This window comes from Scylla paramamosain, chromosome 31 (genome assembly GCF_035594125.1).
Source record: "Scylla paramamosain isolate STU-SP2022 chromosome 31, ASM3559412v1, whole genome shotgun sequence".
In the NCBI taxonomy this organism is placed as follows: Eukaryota; Metazoa; Arthropoda; class Malacostraca; order Decapoda; family Portunidae; genus Scylla; species Scylla paramamosain.
Genome location: NC_087181.1, coordinates 15,919,000 through 15,936,499, shown reverse-complemented (window position 1 = coordinate 15,936,499; position 17,500 = coordinate 15,919,000). Strand labels below are relative to the sequence as shown.

At 42.1% G+C, this 17,500-nt stretch overlaps 1 long non-coding RNA gene across 3 annotated transcripts in view; it reads right to left on the bottom strand.

The window, feature by feature from the left end:
* Nucleotides 1-17,500, bottom strand: part of LOC135088718 (uncharacterized) — a 109,289-nt gene that overhangs the window by 71,582 nt on the left and 20,207 nt on the right. For all 3 annotated transcript variants that reach the window (XR_010261089.1, XR_010261090.1, XR_010261088.1), the window contains exon 2: nt 5,370-5,470. This is a non-coding gene — a long non-coding RNA (uncharacterized LOC135088718). The remainder of the gene's footprint in view (nt 1-5,369; nt 5,471-17,500) is intronic.

Genomic DNA, 17,500 nt, shown 5'->3' with positions numbered 1-17,500 from the left:
AAAAGTAAAGTTGGCAGGAACAAGTGACAGGAAGGAAGAGGAGGAGAGGAGGAGCGGAGAGAGGGAGGGAGGAAAGGAAGTATGCAAAGGAGGGGAGGAAGGGGAGGAGAGGAAGAGAATAAGGGAGGAAGGGGAGGAAGTTGGTATAATATCAATTAGAGAAAGCGAAAACAAATGACTTACAACGAGGGAGACTGCAAGTGACACGAGGAGGAGGAGGAGGAGGAGGAGGAGGAGGAGGAGGAGGAGGAGGAGGAGGAGGAGGAGGAGGAGGAGGAGGAGGAGAAGAGTAACATATACCACGAAAAAGAAGATAAGAACGAAGACAAATAGAATTACAAAAGGAAGAAGAAAAATACGAAGGAGGAGGAAGGAAAGAAGAAAAAACACAGGAGGAAGAGATGATGCAGATGAGAGGAAGTAAAAGAGAAGAGAGGACACAAAGAAACACAGAAGATAAACAGGAACAGGAGAAGGAGTCAACAAAGAATAAAACAAGGAAATAAAAGAGGCAAAATCTTTCATATATTCGTACATAAGAGAATATGAATAAAGAAGAGGAGGAGGAGGAGGAGGAGGAGGAGGAGGAGGAGGAGGAGGAGGAGGAGGAGGAGGAGGAGGAGGAGGAGGAGGAGGAGGAGGAGGAATGCTAATACCCTTGTGAACTCCTCCTCCTCTTCCTGCAGTCAAGAAGAGGAGATGGCGTGATGTACAGCAACCTCCTCCTCCTCCTCCTCCTCCTCCTCCTCCTCCTCCTCCTCCTCCTCCTCCTCCTCGCTTGTCTCACAGGGGACCATTCATTACGAAGACAAGTCCATTAATTCAGTGATTTTTTGTAGTGTGTGTCTCAGCAACGAGGAGGAGGAGGAGGAGGAGGAGGAGGAGGAGGAGGAGGAGGAGGAGGAGGAGGAGGAGGAGGAGGAGGAGGAGGAGGTAACTTATAAATCATTAACGATCAAATTGTTCTTCCACTCCTGTTTGGCACTCGTATTTATCTTCCCCGTCCACTTCTCTCCCTCTTTCCTTCCTTTTCCTCCTTTCCTTATTCCCCTCTTCTTCCTTTTCCTCTCATCTCTCCATTCTTCTCTCATATTACCTTTCCTGTTTATATTTGTTTTTCTTCTTCCTCTCTTCAACTTCTCTATTTTCTACTTTTTGCTTTTCCTATTTTTTTCTTTTTTTCCTTTCCCCCATTCCTTTCTTTATTTCCTTTTTTCTGTTTTTTTCCTTCTATTCACATTATTTCCTTTGTTTCCTGATTCCTCCGCCTCCTTCCTTTTCCTCTTTTCCTCCATCCCACTTTCCCTACCTATCGACTCCTTTTCCTCCTCAGCTTGTTTCCTCCGTTCCTAACTCCTTCCTTCCTCCTCTTCCTTCTCCTCCTTTATCTCCTTCAGTACCTCCATCCTTCCTTCACGCCAGTTCTCTTTTCTTATTCATCTGTCTACATTACCTATTCTCCCTTTTCTTCTCTCTCTCTTCTTTCTTTCTTTTCCCTTCTTCCCTCCAACTACTTATCGCTCTCTCTCCCACTTCCTTTCCTTTTCTCTCTCTCTCTTCCTTACTTCAAATTAATTTAATACTCTTTTTATTTATCTCTCCTCTCTCTCCCTCTCCCTCTTCTTCCTCAAATCCCATTCCTTATTTCCCTTCCTCTCTCTCTCCCTCTTCCCTCTTCCTCCTGTTACTCCAATCACTACCTCACTTTCTCTCCCTCTCTCTTTCTCCCTTCTCCCTCGCTCCCAAAAGCTTCACCTCCCTATCTATCTACCATCATGTTTGTTTTTAATTTTCCTTCTCCCTCTCCCCTCTCACCTCTCCCTCTCCCTCCCTTCCTCTCCCCATCAGGTAAGGCTGTTTCCTCTTTTTATGCTAATTGCCTCCACTGCTCAGTTTTCTTCACTAATTGCATTCATAAACGTCGCAATGTTTTTTTTTCCTTCATTTCCAAGTTTTATTTCAATTTTTTTTCATTTTTCTATTTTTTTGTCTCGTTAGATTTTTTTTTTTTTGCTATTTGTTCCTTTTCTTTTATTTTCTTATTCAGTTTTTTTTTATACGTATTTTTTTGGTTTTCTCGTTTTTTTTTCTTTATTCCTTCCTTTTCATTTTTTTTCTCTGCCATTTTCTTTATCAACTTTATTATTTTTTTTTGTATTTCTTACCACCACTCCTATCATTTTTTTCTATTCCTTTATTTACTTTTTTTTTGTGTGTGTGAATCTTATTTCTCTCTCTCTCTCTCTCTCTCTCTCTCTCTCTTATAACTCTTTACCTCATTTACTCCAATCTTTCTCTTTCCCTTCTACTCCTTTCCTTCATCTCTCATGCATTACCTTTACCCCCAATTATCTGCTGTACTCTTCCCTCCTCTCCTTAATAAGCAAGAGCACCACATGAGTGTAATGCAGCGGTCGTAACATTTCTATGGGCAGCAATAAGGACAGTAATAAAGGGAGCAATAAGCAAGGCATCCCAGAAACACCTCCAGGTTACCTAATGTCGTGGTAATGTTTTTAATTTAAGGCTGGAGTGTTCATGTGGCCTAGCGGATAGTGATTGTCTTGGGAATATTTGACTGTTGGACGCCTAGGTTCGAATCCCACTTGATAACGTTGAGGTTCGAATCCCACTTGATAGTTAACGTTGACTTTTTTTTTTTTTATTCATCCGCATCTGCTCCTCCACGCACTCTACACACCTGCACGTCCACACACCTGACCAACCACTTCCACACACCTGACCTACTACTACTGTGCTTTTTCTTGCCGCCGCCTCAACAACAACAACAACAACAACAACAACAACAACAACAACAACAACAAAAACAAAAGGAATAAAAACAAGACCAAACACGCAATAGCAACCACCACCACCACCACCACCACAACAAAAATGCATAAAAACAGCAACAAAACACAAAAGACACCCCTTGAAAACAACTCCCCCAACTCCAGATATAAAAGAAAATGGAGCAAAAACACAAAACGGGGAAAAGCACACACACACACACACACACACACACACACACCACTCTCTTCCCCCAGTCCTCCTCCTATCCCTTCCCCCTCTACCCCACACACTCCCCCGCACCCTCCCCTCTCTCCCACTCCCTCTCCCTCCCTCCCACTCGCCACCGAATCCATAACAGGAGAGAGTTAAATGGCCCTTTTGACAAGCTGCCAGGTGGAGGCGACCAAGGTGTGAAAAATCTGGCCAGGTATGACCCGTGTGTGATGTGCGGTGAGAGAGAGAGAGAGAGAGAGAGAGAGAGAGAGAGAGAGAGAGAGAGAGAGAGAGAGAGAGAGAGAGAGAGAGAGAGAGAGAGAGAGAGAGAGAAAAGGAATATGAAGCAAGACAGAAAAAAAAAGGTGTGTGTGACATGTCAGTGATAAAGAAAGGAAGAAGGGAAACAAAAGCAAAAAAAAAGGATGAAAGGATAAAAAAAAGAAAAATTGAACGAACGAACGAAAAAAATTGAAAGGAAAGAGAAAAGGAATGAAAAGAAAAAAACATTACGGGAGGAAACTGAGAACGTAAACAAATTTGGAGACACGATGGGAGAGAGAGAGAGAGAAAGAGGAATAAAAAATCGTGTGACATATTACAGGTGATAAAGGTGGGGAATAGGTGAGAAAAGCGTAATAATTATGTTAGGGGAGAGATGATAAAGGGAAGATAAATGACGAAGGGGGAAAAAAACATTATTAGAGTCCGACTGATAGAGAGAGAGAGAGAGAGAGAGAGAGAGAGAGAGAGAGAGAGAGAGAGAGAGAGAGAGAGAGAGAGAGAGAGAGAGAGAGAGAGAGAGTCATTAATTACTGACAAAAGGTTTAGGGATAGAAGGGGGAAAACACTTCGAACAATACCTCTCTCTCTCTCTCTCTCTCTCTCTCTCTCTCTCTCTCTCTCTCTCTCTCTCTCTCTCTCTCTCTCTCTTCCTTCTCAAAGTTTGTGAAATATCATGCTTTCGATGTCAACCAAATATCTCTCTCTCTCTCTCTCTCTCTCTCTCTCTCTCTCTCTCTCTCTCTCTCTCTCTCTCTCTCTCTCTCTCTCTCTCTCTCTCTCTCTCTCCTTGATTACGGGCATTGTCACACTCCGCCTCGCATTTGCTAAACTTTTCTCTCTCTTGGATTGCTTTTAATTTGCTTCCCTTTCTTCTTAATGCTCCTCCTCCTCACCAACACTCACTCTCAGCAGGAACCTTTATCTTCTTTCTTCTCTAAGTGTGTGTGCTGGTTTTGTTTACCTGTGTTTACGTGCGTATGGGAGTCTCCTTCTCTCTAACAGTCAGTTCAAGTAGGAATTTTTATCTATTTGTTTTTCTTATTGTGTGTTGTTGTGTTGTTTACTTGTCTTATATCTACGTGGGTTTCAGTAAAGTAATTTATCTCTCCTCTTTTAGCTTTTTCAATTTGATGCGAAACAATTACAACCACCGTATGTAATGTATGAAATCTTTATAAGCATCTGCGAGAAGGTTATGGGGGTAAAAAAAAAAAGGCTAGATTCTGCCACTTCTATCCAGCTCACAGATTGCATGTGGTTGCAGAACAAGTAAAGATGTTTCATTGTGACTGGTAATTAGTAAAGAGTTTAGAGAAGGGTATACGGAGTGGCAGTCAAAGGGTTAACACAGCATTTTAGTTACAGTAGGAGTTTTTACCTGCCTTCATTACCCTTACTTTGTGTTGCTGTGGTTTTGTTTACAATATACGAGTATCTACGTAGATCTAACTATTATTTGTCCTTTCTTTACGTAACACTCAAGTCAAGGCAGCAATCTTTATCTTCAGGTTTTTTTTTTTTTTTTTTTTTTTTTACCTCGTGTTGATTCTAGACGTTATTTGGTTACCTGTCCTACCTGGCCTCTCCTATCACAGCAGTCAAAGCAGAAATATATTTTTTTCCGTCCTTTCTTTACCTAACACTAAAGTCATGTGCAGCTATCTTTACCTTCATTCTTATCTTACCTTGTGTTGACTCTAGACAGCGATACATTGTTTCGTTACCTGTCCTACCTGCCCTCTCATAACCTGCACTCAAGTTGAAGCAGGAATTTTTTTTTTTCACACACCTGCAGCACGTACTACGACAAACAAGGCTCAAGTAATCCTCCATCTCGAACGTTCATTTATATACCACTAACAAAACCAGGTACATTACAGACAAGACATATTTTCCCCTCTCTACGTTAAGTGCTGATCCAGAAGCAATGCCACAAGTTTCAGATTGATTCATGTTTCCGTCAAGTGAAAAGACGAGTGATCGATGTGCAAAATGTTTCGACTAAATAAAATGAGAATCTGCTAAAGAATATTATACAAGAACAATTTTCATGCACAAATAAGATACATTTCTCTTACCTTCGTCTCCAGTGGGGGCAGGTGAGACGGGAACAGTGAAGCAGGTGAGGACAGTGAGGGATTGAAGCACACGCACACACAAACACACGCATTTTAGTTCGCTGGAATAAAAAAAAAAAAAAAGTCAGAATAAAGAACGTAACATTTCTTGTAATTTTTATTTATTTACTGATTTATTTATTCATTTTTTATAATTCTAAACTGATATCTTAAGTGGGCCTTTTTTTTATATATAGTTTAGAATATAGGCCAGAATCCTACGTGCATGGCCAGAATCTTGTGCATGGCCAGAATCATATGTGCATGGCCAGAATCTTACATAAAAGGAGTAATGAAGCAATAAAGTAGAGAAAGCACAAAAGGGTGACCAACACGAGGCGCCCACTCATTCCTGTCACTGAAAACGTTACCCGTGTTTCGTATTTGTTGTTTTCCTCCCCGAGTCATCCATCAAATACAAATGACATAGGAAAAAAAGAAAAAGGTATTTACAAACTTGGCAAAAAAAAAAAAGAATAAAATAAAATAAAACAAAAGACACTCCTCCTGTCATACATCAAAATGAATATAAATGACATATTGAAAAATAAATGTTACAAAAGTCAAAACCTTTAAAAGCAAAAAGGGAAAGGAAAAAAACTAGACCCACCTTCCATTTTTCAATACTTCCACTCAGCACGAAACAAAAATAACAAAACAAAAGCACGATTCAAATGAGAAAATACTGAAGCAAACAAAAAAAATAAAATTAAATAAAAACTACTTACATCCTTAGTAAGAAAAAGGTAACTAATTCTTTATCTTTATTAATTGTTTTCCTATTACTGGATCAAAAAACAAATATGCAATAGAAAAAAATATATATTCGCAGGACCGTTTTAAACCTTAGTGTAAGATAAGAAAAATAAACATTTTTTACTTTTCACTCCATTCAGAAAAAAAAAACGAAAAAATACTACAGCAAAATTATGCAAAGTGGGAACACAAATAAAACAATCAAAAACTATCATGAAACATAATTTTAAATAGCACAACAACAGCAACAACAACAAAAATACGACCACCACCACCAACAACAACAACAAAAATATACTCGTACTCAAATGAAACGAAAAAAATTACAAAAAACGAATCGCACAAAAAAAATCATGCAAAACACACACACACACACACACACACACACACACACACACACACACACACACACTACATAAACATAAAACCGTCATGAAACGTAATTCAAAACTTCGAGAGAGAGAGAGAGAGAGAGAGAGAGAGAGAGAGAGAGAGAGAGAGAGAGAGAGAGAGAGAGAGAGAGAGAGAGAGAGAGAGAGAGAGAGAGAGAGAGAATGAGGAATTAAAATAAGGAAGGAAGGAAGGAAGGAAGGAAGGAAGGAAGGAAGGAAGGAAGGAAGGAAGGAAGGAAGGAAGGAAGGAAGGAACAGAGCGAAAAAGACAGCGAGAAAACAAAAAATAATAGAAAACAAAAAAAATAATAAAGAAACCGAGGAAAAGAAAACCTAAAAACAAAAAAGGTGAAAGCAAGAAACGAAGAAAAGGAAAAGCAACAAAAGAGAACAAGAAAAGACGGAAAAGAAAGAAAACAAACAAATAACAAAAAGAAAAACAGGAAAAGGTACTAAAGAAAACAAGAAAAGATGGAAAAACAAAGAAAACTCCAAACCAGAGAGAGAGAGAGAGAGAGAGAGAGAGAGAGAGAGAGAGAGAGAGAGAGAGAGAGAGAGAGAGAGAGAGAGAGCATTTATCACAGAGCAAGGAAGTAATTTGCTTTCATTTTTCTGTGAGGTGTTGTGATAATAGTATTCTTGCCTACCTTCACCTGGCGGCGGTAATGCCCTGCTGGGGACAAACTGAGGTGGGGGGAGGGAGGGAGAGGGACTGAAGAAGGAGGGAGGGAGGGAGGGAGGGATGGAGAGACAGATATACAAGCAGACAGAAATAAATGCAGACGAAGAAATAGGACAAATAAACATAGATAGATAGATAGAGAGATAGATAGATATATAGATAGATAGACAGATACACAGTGAAACAGACAGACAAACTGACGGACAAACAGAGATAAAGAAACACACACACACACATACAGCGAGACAGACAGAGAGAGAGAGAGAGAGAGAGAGAGAGAGAGAGAGAGAGAGAGAGAGAGAGAGAGAGAGAGAGAGAGAGAGAGAGAGAGAGAGAGAGAGAGAGAGAGAGAGAGAGAGAGAGAGAGAGAGAGATGGGTGGAAGAGAATCACGTAAAGGTAAGTGGTGTGGAGGAATACCGTGGAGTGGGAGGTGGAAGAGTGGAAGAGCGGGAGACTGGAAAATTTCATAGACTGGAGAAGAGAATGGGAAGGAAACGAGAGAGAGAGAGAGAGAGAGAGAGAGAGAGAGAGAGAGAGAGAGAGAGAGAGAGAGAGAGAGAGAGAGAGAGAGAGAGAGAGAGAGAGAGAGAGAGAGAGAGGGGGGGGGGAAATCTCGAGAATAAGGAAAAGTAAGAAAAAGTCGAAAAAGGAAGGAGGAAAATATGAAAAAATAAGGAATGGAAGAATAAAGGACGGAAATAAGAAGCGAGAGGAAAGAAAGAATGAAGGAAAAGAGGGAGGAAAGAATGAAGGGGAGAAATGAAGGAAGGGAAGAAGAATAAGATGAAAACAGACATTAAAAGAGAAAATAAAGAATACAAAAAAAGGAAAAAAGGAGGATAAGAAAACAAAAGGGTGAAGGGAGGAAGGAAGGAAGGAAGTGAAAACAGGAGGATCAAAGAGAAAAAGAAGAAAAGGAAGATGGAAAAACTGAACGAAAGAAAGAAAAGGAAGGAGAGAGAGGGAGGAAAGGAATAAAGAAAGAACGAAGATGAAGGAGAAGGAAAACAACGAAAGATGAAAGGCAATAGCGAAAAAAAAAGAAAGCAAGGAAGATAGAAAAGATTGAAAGAAAGATGGAAAAGAACGAATGAGGGAAGGAAGAAGGAATGAGAGAATGACTAAAAACAGAATGATAAAATGAAAGAAGGCTGCAATAAAGAAAAAAATAAATAGAAAGATATGGAGGAGAGAAGGAATGAAGGAAACAGGAAAAGAAAGACGGTAAACGAAAGGAAACAAGATAAACTGATATAAATGACAATACAAGACAGAAAGAGAGATAAGGAGAAAGGAAAAGATTGAAAGAGAAAAGAAAGGAAAAGGAGGGAGGGAGGGAGGATAAAAGATGCGTAAAAGAAGCAATGAAAGATGAAAGACAAGACAAAGACAAAAAGATAAAAAAAAATAAATGAAGGAAATAAAGAAGTAGAAGAAAAATCTCTCTCTCTCTCTCTCTCTCTCTCTCTCTCTCTCTCTCTCTCTCTCTCTCTCTCTCTCTCTCTCTCTCTCTCTCTCTCTCTCTCTCTCTCTCTCTCTCTCTCTCTCTCCTTCAAACTTCTATTCGTATTCATGCATTCTTCGTATTTCTCGTCCCATTCCTCCTCCGTTTTCTCTCCCATTCCATCTTCTTTACCTCCATTCTTCCCTCCATTCCTCTCTCATTTCTCTCATTCGTTTCTTGATTTCCTCCTCACTTCTATTCCTCCTCTTTCGTCTTTCTTTTTTTTCTTTTTATCTTAAGTTACTGTTTTACCCCTCTCTCTCTCTCTCTCTCTCTCTCTCTCTCTCTCTCTCTCTCTCTCTCTCTCTCTCTCTCTCTCTCTCTCTCTCTCTCTCTCTCTCTCTCTCTCTCTCTCTCTCTCTCTCTCTCTCTCTCTGCCCGGGACAGCTGGCCAGACACGTACAGACACGTTTTGCAGTCCGGGTCAATCATCGGTCACATGGTCTCAATTTATTCATGATGTAAATTCACTGAACTATGTATGATGGACTCCGATATACCCCCCACCCCCTCTCTCTCTCTCTCTCTCTCTCTCTCTCTCTCTCTCTCTCTCTCTCTCTCTCTCTCTCTCTCTCTCTCTCTATTACCTGTCTCATATTTTAACAGGTGTTGTTTGTTTTATATTTAGAGAGAGAGAGAGAGAGAGAGAGAGAGAGAGAGAGAGAGAGAGAGAGAGAGAGAGAGAGAGAGAGAGAGAGAGAGAGAGAGAGAGAGAGAGAGAGAGTCATGCTTTTATTGCAAATCACTCACAAATGTTTATAAAAAGACAATAAATATACACAGGTATGAGTACAATTAACCTGTCAGAACTCTCTCTCTCTCTCTCTCTCTCTCTCTCTCTCTCTCTCTCTCTCTCTCTCTCTCTCTCTCTCTCTCTCTCTCTCTCTCTCTCTCTCTCTCTCTCTCTCTCTCTCTCTCTCTCTCTCTCTCTCTCTCTCTCTCTCTCTATGAATACATTATAAGACCACGTGTATGTATTCTAAAACTTGTATATATCTGTATGTATGTATGTATGTATGAATGAGCATAGGATACGTGTGTGTGTGTGTGTGTGTGTGTGTGTGTGTGTGTGTGTGTGTGTGTGTGTGTGTGTGTGTGTGTGTGTGTGTGTGTGTGTGTGTGTGTGTGTGTGTGTGTGTGTGTGTGTGTGTGTGTGTGTGTGTGTGTGTGTGTGTGTGTGTGTGTGTGTGTGTGTGTGTGTGTGTGTGTGTGTGTGTGTGTGTGTGTGTGTGTGTGTGTGTGTGTGTGTGTGTGTGTGTGTGTGTGTGTGTGTGTGTGTGTGTGTGTGTGTGTGTGTGTGTGTGTGTGTGTGTGTGTGTGTGTGTGTGTGTGTGTGTGTGTGTGTGTGTGTGTGTGTGTGTGTGTGTGTGTGTGTGTGTGTGTGTGTGTGTGTGTGTGTGTGTGTGTGTGTGTGTGTGTGTGTGTGTGTGTGTGTGTGTGTGTGTGTGTGTGTGTGTGTGTGTGTGTGTGTGTGTGTGTGTGTGTGTGTGTGTGTGTGTGTGTGTGTGTGTGTGTGTGTGTGTGTGTGTGTGTGTGTGTGTGTGTGTGTGTGTGTGTGTGTGTGTGTGTGTGTGTGTGTGTGTGTGTGTGTGTGTGTGTGTGTGTGTGTGTGTGTGTGTGTGTGTGTGTGTGTGTGTGTGTGTGTGTGTGTGTGTGTGTGTGTGTGTGTGTGTGTGTGTGTGTGTGTGTGTGTGTGTGTGTGTGTGTGTGTGTGTGTGTGTGTGTGTGTAGGATACGAGTAAAGGAAAGGTGCAGGATTCCACTTCTTCATCCATTACGCGAAGGATATCAATTGGGAGGGCGGGAGAGGAACTCAATCGCCTCCCACTGCAGGTCTCGCCTTCTCATGCATAACTCGGGCCGGCGTGAGTGTCAGGGGCAGGCGAGGGCGCGGGAAGGCAGAGACAGGCAGGGAGAAGCTGGGAGGGCGGTAAGGCGCTGAAGAGAGGCTGGGAGAGGAAGTGGAAAGAAGCTGGGAGTTGAAAGGGGAGATAGGATGCACAGGCGTTGGGAGAGAGATGCTGGGAGGTGTAAGAGAGGGAGAGATGGGGAGAGGCAGGAATTCTTGGGGAGAGATCCTGGGAGAGATGTGGATTGGGAAAGTAAGATAGACTGAGATACGTGGGGAGAGACTGTGGGAATGCTGTGGGGAGAGAGACTGGGAGAGGTTGGGAGAGGAAGGGCAGTAAAAAAAAAGGAGAGAAGGATGAAGATTGGTATGGAAATGGAAAGGGTGATGGAAGATGAATAGAAAACGAAAAGGAAATACAAGGAAGGAAGGAAGCAGGAAGGAAGAAAGTTAAAGAAAGGAAGAAAGAAGCAAGAAAGCATGAAGGAAGGAAGAAAAAGAAGGAAACATACAAAAACTGCTAATAACTGCTAGAAAAACTATCACAAGACGCTAAAAATACGCATGAAAAGAACCTAAGCAACACAAAGAAAAAGAAAGAGGGAAAGAAAAGAAAATGACGAAAGAGAGAAAGAAAATGGCCAAGGAGTGAAAGAAAGAAGGGACGGACACAAAAAAGTTGGAAAGTGGAAGGTAAACGAAAACTAAATAAAGAATGAGCGAAAAAGAAAAAGGAGAAAAAAATGGGAAGAGAACCCGGAAAAAGAGTAAAAGATCAATGTGATAAATAGGATGATAAAAATGTAAGAAGCAAAGAAAGAATAAAGATAGAATAGAAAAAAGGACAAAGAAGAGAAATGAAGGAAGACATGATGGATGAACAGGAATATGACAGAAAATAAGAGAAAGATAAGCCAGCTAAAGAGAAAGGAAAACAAAAACAAAACGAGAAAGGAAGAGGAGGAGGAGGGAGAAAAGGAGAAACGAAAGTTATGATGGGTGAAATAAGAATTGGCTTCCTCCTCCTCCTCCTCCTCCTCCTCCTCCTCCTCCTCCTCCTCCTCCTCCTCCTCCTCCTCCTCCTCCTCCTCCTCCTCCTCCTCCTCCTCCTCCTCCACAACCACCATCACCACCACGTCATGCTGGTTCACTTCGTTGCCAGAAAGAAATGCACAAACATTATATAATTTATCAACCAAAAACTTTTTCACTTTCGCATGAAAACCAGCGGCACCAGAGAGAGAGAGAGAGAGAGAGAGAGAGAGAGAGAGAGAGAGAGAGAGAGAGAGAGAGAGAGAGAGAGAGAGAGAGAGAGAGAGAGAGAGAGAGAGAGTCATGTTATTTCGGCACAAAAATAGACCAGACAAAAATAAAGCAGAGAAAATAAGTTAACTATTACTATTTTCTCTTCTTTCTCTTCCTCCTCCTCACTTTCCTCCTCTTTTACTTCCAACTCTTAACTTTCTCTTCCCTCTCCCACCACCTCCACTCTCCCACACGCCGCCTCTCCCTCCCACACGTCAACTCTTCTTCCCTTACCGCATTCCATTCCATTATTTCCCTTCCTTTTTACATCTAAATTATTCATCTCTCTACTCAAAATAACCATACAAGTCTTCCTCCTTCCTTCTTTCCTTCCTTTTCGTTCTCCTCCTCTTCCACTTCACACTTATGTACTCTCTCATCCACCTCTTCCATTCATTTCTCCTTTCCTCATCAATATTCAACCTTTTCCTTCACAAACCACCATTCCTTCTTGATCGCCTTCATTACGTTCTTCTCACCCACCCCTTCACCCTTCCACCCCAAACTCCACCACAGTCCACCTCTTCCACAAACCACTACTTTTCACAACTAAACTCATCCACTCCCACTCACACCTACCCTCCACCCTTCTAGCTTCTTATCCTAAGCGCCCTGCCACTAACACAACACAAACACACCCCAAAGACGATCCCTGTAGCATACAACCTAACCAGCCCACCCCAGGCCACCCCAGCACCCAGACAGGACACCCTAGGATACCCCCACACACCCCAATACATACCAGCACACCTCAGCACCCCCCCCACCTTTGGACCTCGCAGTAGCAAAGGCCAAACAAAAGCAGCAGAGAGAGAAATACCAGCCAGCGTGTTTTGTGAGGAAGTTTAGCTGCACCAGACAGAGCAGCCCTGTAAATGGCTCAAAACAGAGAGAAGTGTCAAAGTTTGCAGGTTTGTTAACGTGCTGAGGGCGGGAGGGCAGGAGGAGGAGGAGGAGGAGTGGGAGGAAAGAAGAAGAAAAGAGAAGAGTGAAGGTACCTAGCAGCAGCATCCGGGTGATGAAAGAAAGGAGGAAGGAAGAGAGATGAAAGAAGGAATGCCACGCTCGTATAACTGGGAAAGGAGGAGGAGGAGGAGGAGGAGGAGAAGGAGGAGGAGGAGGAGGAGGAGGAGGAGGAGGAGGAGGAGGAGGAGGAGGAGGAGGAGGAGGAGGAGGAGGAGGAGGAGGGATCAGTTGGTGAGATGAAAAATGAGGTGACTTGTGATGGGGTGAGGAAAGGAGAAAGGATAGGACAAGATAGGAAAACAGGACAGGATGGAAAAGTGAGGGAGGCGGAGAGAAAGAAAAGAGAGGAGAAAAAGAGAACAGAACAGAAGAGGGCAGGATAGGACAGGGCAACAGTAGACAGGAGAGGATACACGAGGAAAAGAGGAGAGAGAGAGGAGAGGAAAGGAGAGGAAAAGGATGATAAAAACAAAAAACTAAATTATCATCCCTTACAAAGTCATATGTGGGAAACCATTTTTTTCCCTTAATGCAGCCAAAAAAATAAATGAAATAAATAATAACAATAATAATAATGAATTCTTTACTCGCGGATTAATGCACAAGTGGGCCTCACTTCCTCGCTCCACGCATTCATTAAAGGAAAACATTAAAAAGCACAACTTTTTACTCCCAGGAAATAAAATCATTTTGGAATCTTAACTTCTTACGGTAATTTCTCTTCGTAAAGACTCGAGATTTGGAATAAGTAATCGAGAGAGAGAGAGAGAGAGAGAGAGAGAGAGAGAGAGAGAGAGAGAGAGAGAGAGAGAGAGAGAGAGAGAGAGAGAGAGAGAGAGAGAGAGAGAGAGAGAGAGAGAGAGACGAAGTATAATTATGCTAACACGACTTTCCTGCATCCCAGATGAGAACCACCACACACACACACACACACACACACACACACACACACACACACACACACACACACACACACACACACACTCCCCTCTCTCTCTCTTTAATGGGCGTTCCTCCTTCACCTCGCACCATTCCCAGCGTGATGGCGTGGAGGCAATGATGGCGGCCCTACACGAGTACATTCACAGCGACCCTCCATCACTGTGGCGGAATGATATAACAACGTCATGCATTGCCACGCAGTAAGTATGATAGCAGTGTTCCCGCTGTGCTTTTATGGGAGTTCTTTACCGTGGGTGCGTGAGGCGGTGTCGACTGATGCTTTTGGTGATGGAATGGTGCTGTGTGTGTCTGTGTGTCTGTATGTGTGCTTCATGTGACACCTGTGCTTAACCCTTTCAGTACCACGATATTAATTCACTTCCGGGTACCATTTATAAAAGCGTATTAACTTCAAGATGATTTTGCAGTAATGAAAGGGTTAAAAGTGACTTCTTGCTACTCAACTATATCATATATCCCTTTATTACTTTCATAATTATAGGTGATGTTGTCAAGCTTAGAACGTGTCTGGTGCTGAAAGGGTTAAAGGCTTGCGTGTAATCATGAAAACAGGAATATAGGTACACACGTTTAAGTACACACGTTTAAGTACATACATTTAAGTACATACATTTAAGTACACACATTTTCATACATACGTTAGTCCTTTTGATCTTTCCTTTAGGTCTGGGATCTCAGAAGGCCTTTGTTTCCCTTTAGTTGCCCTTGTTCAGTGCCGCTCTTGCATATAATCTAAAGGCGTGTTACTTTTTAAGGAGGTAATGATAACTGATGGGTGGGAGATGGAATGGTGCAGTGTGGTGTGTTGTGTGATGGTACGCTTGGTTAAGGATTCATGAAATCATACAAAAGAGCTTAAGGTTGTGTGTTATTTTGAGTTGTGTTATACGTGACACCTCATGCTTGGGTTATAGAATGCTGCTGCCTGTTGTGTGTGTTGTCAGTCAGTCAGTCAGTCAGTCAGTCAGTCAGTTATTCAGCCAGCCAGCCAACAAACCAGCCAGCCAGCCAGCCAGCCAGCCAGCCAGCCAGCCAGCCAGCCAGCCAGCCAGCCAGCCAGCCAGCCAGCCAACCAACCAGCCAGTCAAGTCTCGCCCGTAAAAATAAGCAACATTTAAAATCATATTCTAAAAAAAGCCAAATATAAAATCCTACGCTAAGAAAATAAGCAAAATGTAAAATCCAACACCAAAAAGAAAAAGGCGAAAATTAAAATTGAACACTATAAGCTAAGCAAAATTTAAAATCCTAAAAAAAAAGCAAAATTTGAAATCCTACACTAAAAGCGAAGCAAATATTCAAAAATTTTTAAAAATTCGACATCCCACCTAAAAAAACGCAAAATTTTAAATCCTGCACTTATAAAAAATAAATAAATAAAATCCTAAACTAAAAAACTAACCCAAAATAAAAAAAGAAAAAAGAAATTAAAAAGCCCCATACTAAACCTTTCACCATCATTACCACCACCACCACCACCACCACCCATCCTACAACTTCCTCTACTGACACCACACCACTCCTGACCTCCACACGATCCACAGCCACACCTCTTCCCGCCTCGCATCACCAATCAGATTCCTCTCCTCCTCCCGGTTAGAGGTCATTGGTACTGAGGTCATTGCCGCTGTAAGGTCATCTGATAATTTAGTAATTTCAGAATCAGACCATCAGAAGAGGAAGAGGAAGTGGAGAGAGAGAGAGAGAGAGAGAGAGAGAGAGAGAGAGAGAGAGAGAGAGAGAGAGAGAGAGAGAGAGAGAGAGAGAGAGAGAGAGAGAGAGAGAGAGAGAGAGAGAGAGAGAGAGAGAGAGAGAGTGTGTCTGTCAATTTGCAAAAAAAACACGTACCAGTTTAAATTTAAAACACAACCTTCTGTGAGTATGTATGTGAGTATGTGAGTATGTGAGTGTGTGTGTGTGTGTGTGTGTGTGTGTGTGTGTGTGTGTGTGTGTGTGTGTGTGTGTGTAGCATCAGTTTAAAGCAACCTATTATTTGTATACCTGTCTCCACAACCACCACAACCACCACCACCACCACCACCGCGCCTTTCAGCAGCAGAAGAGCGCGGCGCCTCATTGGGAGCGACAGACACACTCCCTCACAGTTTAAGTTTGCTCGTGGTCTTCGCTGCTTTATTGTGTGCCGTCTCCCTAACTTAGGATTAACGTCCTCAACCACTCACGGAGGCTGGGAGCGACAAGAGGAGGAGGAGGAGGAGGAGAGACAAATAGATTAAATAAAGTCAAGGTTCTCATCACTAGTCTAGGTCCTCTTCCTCTTCCTCCTCCTCCTCTTGAACACAACACCACTTTGCCATTAATGTTTCCAGCGTGGCCTTGTCGTTCTCCTCAGAGCGACACACGACTTTCAGTTAAGGGTTTATCTTCACCACCAACCACTGTTACACTATCTCGTTCGTAACCTCCCCCCTCTCTCTCTCTCTCTCTCTCTCTCTCTCTCTCTCTCTCTCTCTCTCTCTCTCTCTCTCTCTCTCTCTCTCTCTCGGCGCCGCACCTCGACTATTTCCAAAAGGCTCTTGATGAAGTTTGTGATTTTTAATTTGTGTCTTTATTGTTGCAGACAGATTAATAAAATTTCTACATTACCAACAGGAGAAACGCTCTTGAGAACCCTGCTCGGTAACACTATCGCCTCTGAAATTAGTCATGATGAGAGCACAGCGTTTCTTACCTATTTTCAAAAGGCTCTTGTTGAAATTAGAGTTTTAACGTGTTCTAGTGACAGATTGACAATACATCTACATTATTAGCACGAGAAAGCACCCTTAAGAAACAAGCTTACTACTCTATACCCTTTCAAAAATAATATTGGTGAGAAAGCGAAATGTTTAATGTTTTTTTTTTATTGTCTTTCAACGAGTTTAGAGACAAATTAACATTTCTACATTAATAACGAGAAAAACCTTTGAGGATCCGGCTTAGTATCTGTGCAGCCTCTGAAAATAGCGGTGGAACAGCAGAGCATTTAAGAATATATTTAAAAGAGGCTTTAGTTACAGTGCTCATATGATTCTAGGAACAGATTAACATTTCTACATTAGTTACAGGAAAAAAAAAAACAATCCGGCTTAGTATCTGTACAGCCTCTGAAAATAGCGGTGAAAGAACAGAACATTTAAGAATATATTTAAAGAGGCTCTAGTTATAGTGTTCATATGATTCTAGTGACAGATTAACAACACTTATACATAAATAACAAGAAAAACTAAACTGAGAGCCCACCTTAGTGTCTTTATGGCAGCTGAAAATAGAGGTGAAAGCAGAGAGTTTCAACACATACTTCCAAGAGACTAGTTGAAGTTACAAGTTTTTAATGAAGTTTCCATGATTTTAGTGACAAATTAACCACAAAATAACCACATGAATAACACCACCACCCTTGAGAACCCGGCTTGGCATCTCGGTGACCTTAGAAAACAATCGTGATGAGAAAAAAAAAAAGAGCGAGGGAGAAGCGTTTCAGGATACGGGCCGCACTCCACCCTGACACACCCGGGACCCCTTGTGCCTGACTCTGATACACGATTCTGACGAAGGAGACAAGGAACACACGAGAGGAGGGGCTTACGAGGGTCTGCAGCCCGGGAGAAATCTAGTCTCTTCGGCTCAGGGATGTTACTGTGGCTGTTTTTTAGAGAGAGAGAGAGAGAGA